This window comes from Salvelinus sp. IW2-2015, linkage group LG11 (genome assembly GCF_002910315.2).
Source record: "Salvelinus sp. IW2-2015 linkage group LG11, ASM291031v2, whole genome shotgun sequence".
Classification (NCBI taxonomy): domain Eukaryota; kingdom Metazoa; phylum Chordata; class Actinopteri; order Salmoniformes; family Salmonidae; genus Salvelinus; species Salvelinus sp. IW2-2015.
In genome coordinates, this window is record NC_036851.1 from 27008866 (window position 1) to 27014713 (window position 5848).

Genomic DNA, 5848 nt, shown 5'->3' on the forward strand with positions numbered 1-5848 from the left:
AGACTTCCACCGCTCCACCCGGATCGCCGGGCCACCTCGCCCTCCGGGTCGTCCGCGAGGCCGGTGGCGGCGCGCTGCGGGAGCCGCCGGTCAGGAGGGGGGGAATGTCACGACTTCGCTGAAGTTGACTCCCTGCCTGTGGCGGTACTCGCGGTCGTCGTCACCGTCCTAAGCCGCCACCGATCCCTTTTCGTTTGTCTGTTTGTGTTGTTCTTATTAGTTGCACCTGTTTTTGTTTTCGTAATGAGCTTCCCTATAATTAGGAGTTTGACCCGCCCTTGTTTTTGTGCGGACTTGTTTTTGTTACGTGTGGTATGTTGGGTTTTGGCAAGTGCTCTTTACACCTGGATGTTCGGGCTTATTTCAGGGTTTTCCTTAAGAATAAATATAAGGAATATTTTTCCCCAAACGGCTCTCTCTCTCTCTGCGTCTGGTTCTTTCGCCAACCTAGTCCCGCGTGACATTCCTCCTATAAACCTTAACTTCTGTTGTAGAGCCTCAACCTTAGCACTCCATCAGTGACATGAATAAGTAACATTTCATATTCTCAGAACCCAACAAAAGTAACCTACCCAACCCTGGTTATGTAATGGGACTAACTAGTAAGTTTCCTGGATAAAAAGGCCTCTTCAAACTCAGCACAACTCAATGTCTCGTCAAGGTCCTCCAGCAGCTGAGGATGGAAGACGTTCAGGGACTCAGACCAGCACACACATACTGTACATACCAACACCATACACTGACATGAGTTTCACACAGACACACTCACCTTTGGTTTGACCAGTAGGCTTCCTGTGATGCTGAACATGTGTGATAATCCTAGAGGCATACTGTGGGAGACAGGGTATACATTTATATAATACACAGGTATCACAGAGAGAAACCTCACATATACACAATGCCAATGGCCTGGGATATTCATGGGTAAAAGTGTACTGTACTAACAACAGCAGCAGGACTCCAAACARGGAAATGCAGGAGTACAGATAAGGCAGGTAATACTCCCACAGATCTGACAGACAGAACATGTAACACATTTTAGAGTAATTTAGGAATTAAACTTACATTGCAGATTTTTAGTTAACCTCAACAGACAAAATATGTGAAGAGGTGGAAGATAAAAGACAAAAATCACATAAAACTGGTTACGAAAGTCACATAACAGGGGGAGAGAACGAGAGGGGAGTAGGAGAAGAGGGGTTGTTTTACCGTAAAGACTGGCCATATTATCATCAAGTATGGCTGATGCCACTCACACCATCCCCAGTACAAGCAGGGTCAGGAGGAAGAGGACTACTGCTGTCTCATACAGACGGGCCATCACACCCTGTGTACAGAGAGTATAGAAACGTTATACCACATCTTATATACACATTTACTGTACATGATGCTTTATCACTAACCTTGTCCCAGATATGTACAGTGTGGAGAACAAGTATTTGATACACTGCCGATTTTGCAGGTTTTCCTACTTACAAAGCATGTAGAGGTCTGTATTTGGTACAGAAACCTTTGTTTTGCAATTACAGAGATCATACGTTTTCCTGTAGTTCTTGACCAGGTTTGCAACACACTGCAGCAGGGATTTTGGCCCACTCCTCCATACAGACCTTCTCCAGATCCTGTCAGGTTTCGGGCTGTGCTGGCAATACGGACTTTCAGCTCCCTCCAAAGATTTTCATATTGGGTTCAGGTCTGGAGACTGGCTAGGCACTCCAGGACCTTGAGATGCTTCCTACGGAGCCACTCCTTAATTTGCCGCTGGCTGTGTGTTTTGGGGCGTTGTCATGCTGCGAAGACCCAGCCTACAACCCATCTTCAATGCTCTACTGAGGGAAGGAGGTTGTTGGCCGAAGATCTCCGCATAACATGGCCCATCCATGCCTCCCCTCAATACGGTGCAGTCACCTGTCCCCTTTGCAGAAAAGCATGCCCCAAAGAATGATGTTCCACCTCCATGCTTCACGGTTGGGATGGTGTTCTTGGGTTGTACTCACCTTCCTCTTCCCTCCAAACAGCGCGAGTGGAGTTTTAAGACAAAAAAGCTCTATTTTTGTCTCCATCAGACCACATGACCTTCTCCCATTCCTCCTCTGGATCATCCAGATGGTCATAGGCAAACTTCAAGACGGGCCTGGACATGCGCTGGCTTGAGCAGGCGGACCTTGCGTGCGCTGCAGGATTTTAATCCATGACAGCGTAGTGTGTTACTAATGGTTTTCTTTTGAGACTAGTGGTCCCAGCTCTCTTCAGGTCATTGACCAGGTCCTGCTGTGTAGTTCTGGGCTGATCTCTCACCTTCCTCATGATCATTGATGCCCCACGAGGTGAGATCTTGCATGGAGCCCCAGACCGAGGGTGATTGACCGTCATCTTGAACTTCTTCCATTTCTAATAATTGCGCCAACAGTTGTTGCTTCTCACCAAGCTGTTTGCCTATTGTCCTGTAGCCCATCCCAGCCTTGTGCAGGTCTACAATTTTATCCCTGATGTCCTTACACAGCTCTCTGGTCTTGGCCATTGTGGAGAGGTTGGAGTCTGTTTTGATTGAGTGTGTGGACAAGGTGTCTTTTATACAGGTAACGAGTTCAAACAGGTGCAGTTAATACAGGTAATGAGTGGAGAACAGGAGGCTTCTTAAAGAAAAACTAACAGGTCTGTGAGAGCCGATTCTTACTGGTTGGTAGGTGATCAAATCCCTATGTCATGCAATAAAATGCAAATTAATTACTTAAAAATCATACAATGTGATTTTCTGATTTTTGTTTTAGATTCCGTCTCTCACAGTTGAAGTGTACCAATGATAAAAATGACAGACCTCTACATGCTTTGTAAGTAGGAAAACCTGCAAAATCGGCAGTGTATCAAATACTTGTTCTCCACACTGTACATATCTGGGACAAGGTTAGTGATAAAGCATCATGTAAGTAAATGTGTATATAAGATGTGGTATAACGTTTCTATACTCTCTGTACACAGGGTGTGATGGCCCGTCTGTATGAGAACAGCAGTAGTCTCTTCCTCCTGACCCTGCTTGTACTGGGGATGGTGTGAGTGGCATCAGCCATACTTGATGATAATATGGCCAGTCTTTACGGTAAAACAACCCCTCTTCTCCTACTCCCCTCTCGTTCTCTCCCCCTGTTATGTGACTTTCGTAACAAGTTTTATGTGATTTTTGTCTTTTATCTTCACCCTCTTCACATATTTTGTCTGTTGAGGTTAACTAAAAATCTGCAATGTAAGTTTAATTCCTAAATTACTCTAAAATGTGTTACATGTTCTGTCTGTCAGATCTGTGGGAGTATTACCTGCTCTTATCTGTACTCCTGCATTTCCTGTTTGGAGTCCTGCTGCTGTTGTTAGTACAGTACACTTTTACCCATGAATATCCCAGGCCATTGGCATTGTGTATATGTGAGGTTCTCTCTGTGATACCTGTGTATTATATAAATGTATACCCTGTCTCCCACAGTATGCCTCTAGGATTATCACACATGTTCAGCATCACAGGAAGCTACTGGTCAAACCAAAGGTGAGTGTGTCTGTGTGAAACTCATGTCAGTGTATGGGTGTTTGGTATGTAACAGTATGTGTGTGCTGGTCTGAGTCCCTGAACGTCTTCCATCCTCAGCTGCTGGAGGACCTTGACGAGACATTGAGTTGCTGAGTTGAAGAGGCCTTTTTATCCAGGAAGAAACTTACTATTTAGTCCCATTACAAAACCAGGGTTGGTAGGTTACTTTTGTTGGGTTCTGAGAATATGAAATGTTACTTATTCATGTCACTGATGGAGTGCTAAGGTTGAGGCTCTACAACAGAAGTTAAGGTTTATAGGAGGAATGTCACGCGGGACTAGGTTGGCGAAAGAACCAGACGCAGAGAAGAGAGAGAGCCGTTTGGGGAAAAAATATTCCTTATATTTATTCTTAAGAAAACTGAATATAGCCCGAACATCCAGGGTGTAAAGAGCAACACCTTGCCAAAACCCCAACATACACCACACGTAACAAAAACAATCCCGCACAAAAACAAGGGCGGGTCAAACTCCTAATTATAGGGAAGCTCATTACGAAACAAAAAAACAGGTGCAACTAATAAGACAAAACAAACAGACAAACGAAAAAGGGATCGGTGGCGGCTAGTAAGGACGGTGACGACGACCGCCGAGTACCGCCCGAACAGGCAGGGGAGTCAACTTCAGCGGAATGTCGTGACATTACCCCCCTCCTGACCGCGGCTCCCGAGCGCGCGCCACCGGCCTCGAGGACGACCCGGAGGGCGAGGTTGCCGGCGATCCCGGGGTGGAGCCGGTGGAAGTCTCTCAGTAAAGTGGATCTAAAATGTCCCCCACCGGAACCACGCATCTCTCCTCCGGACGTACCCTCCCAGTCCACGAGGTACTGTAGGCCCCTCACCCCGGGATCTCGAGTCCAGAATGGCACGTACTGTGTACGCCGGGGGACCCCTCGATCTCCAGAGGGGGTGGAGGGACCTCAGGCCCTCACCTTCTTGCAGGGGACCAGCCACCACCGGCCTGAGGAAGACACATGAAACGAGGGGTAATACGGTAATACCTAGGGAGTTGTACCTATAACACACCTCGCTTTATTCTCCTAGGACTTTAAACGCCCCACACACTGCGCCCCAGCTTCGCGACAGGGCAGGCGGAGAGGCAGGTTTCGGGTCGAGAGCCAGACCTGTCCCCCGGTGTGAACCGGGGCCTCACTGCGGTGCTGGTCAGCGCTCCTCTTCTGCCGTTGTCCTGCTAACTTAGCGATTCCTGGACGGCTTTCCAGTGTCCTTGCAGCGCTGTCCCATTCCTCTACCGCAGGAGCCTCGGTCTGACTCTGATGCCATGGGGCCAGGACCGGCTGGTACCCTAACCACACACTCAAACGCGGGACATGTTCGTTGAGGAGTGGCGGAGGGATTCTGAGCGAGCTCAGCCCAAGGAACATACCTCGCCCACTCACCAGGCCAGTCCGGCAAATGACCGCAGAAACCTGCCCACATCCTGGTTTACGCGCTCCACCTGCCCATTACTCTCGGGGTGAAAACCCGAGGTCAAGCTGACCGAGACCCCCAGTCTTTCCATAAACGCCCTCCAAACTCTGGACGTGAATTGGGGGCCCCGATCAGAAAGATATCCTCAGGCACCCCATAGTGCCGGAAGACATGGGTAAACAAGGCCTCCGCAGTCTGCAGGGCCGTAGGGAGACCGGGCAACGGGATGAGACGGCAGGACTTTGGAAAACCGATCCACAACGACCAAAATCGTAGTACTTCCCTGGGACGGGGGAAGATCGGTAAGAAAAGTTCCACCAATAAGTGTGTCCACGGCCGTTGTGGAACGGGGAGGGGCTGTAACTTCCCTCTAGGCAAGTGCCGAGGAGCCTTGCTCTGAGCCACACACCGAGCAGGAGGAGACATAAAATCTCACGTCCTTAGCTAACGTGGGCCACCAGTATCTCCCTCTAAGACTCCGCACTGTCCTCTCGATGCCAAGATGACCGAGGAGGGGAGAGTATGAGCCCAACGGATTAGTTTATCCCGGACCCCTCCCGGCACGTACTGAACCCCCGCTGGACAGTAGGAGGGGTCTGCTCTAACCGTGAGGCTCTCTCTATCTCCGCGTCCAACTCCCATACCACAGGTGCCACGAGACATGAAGGTGGAATGAGGGAGTAGGTTCAACGGACCGCTCTCGTATCATAGAGACGGGACAGCGCGTCGGCCTTGGTGTTTTGGGAGCCTGGTCGGTAAAACGAGATGGTGAAACTGAAACCGGTGAAAAACATAGCCCATCTAGCTTGACGCGGATTTAGTCTCCTCGCCTCCCGGATGT

At 49.1% G+C, this 5848-nt stretch overlaps 1 long non-coding RNA gene across 1 annotated transcript in view; it reads right to left on the bottom strand.

The window, feature by feature from the left end:
- LOC112081168 (uncharacterized) overlaps positions 1-1427 on the bottom strand; it is an 8974-nt gene extending 7547 nt beyond the window's left edge. Inside the window, exons 1-2 of the long non-coding RNA XR_011480527.1 lie at positions 1210-1427; positions 463-830 (exon numbers count right to left, since the gene is read on the bottom strand). This is a non-coding gene — a long non-coding RNA (uncharacterized lncRNA). The remainder of the gene's footprint in view (positions 1-462; positions 831-1209) is intronic.
- Between the last annotated feature and the right edge of the window lie 4421 nt (positions 1428-5848).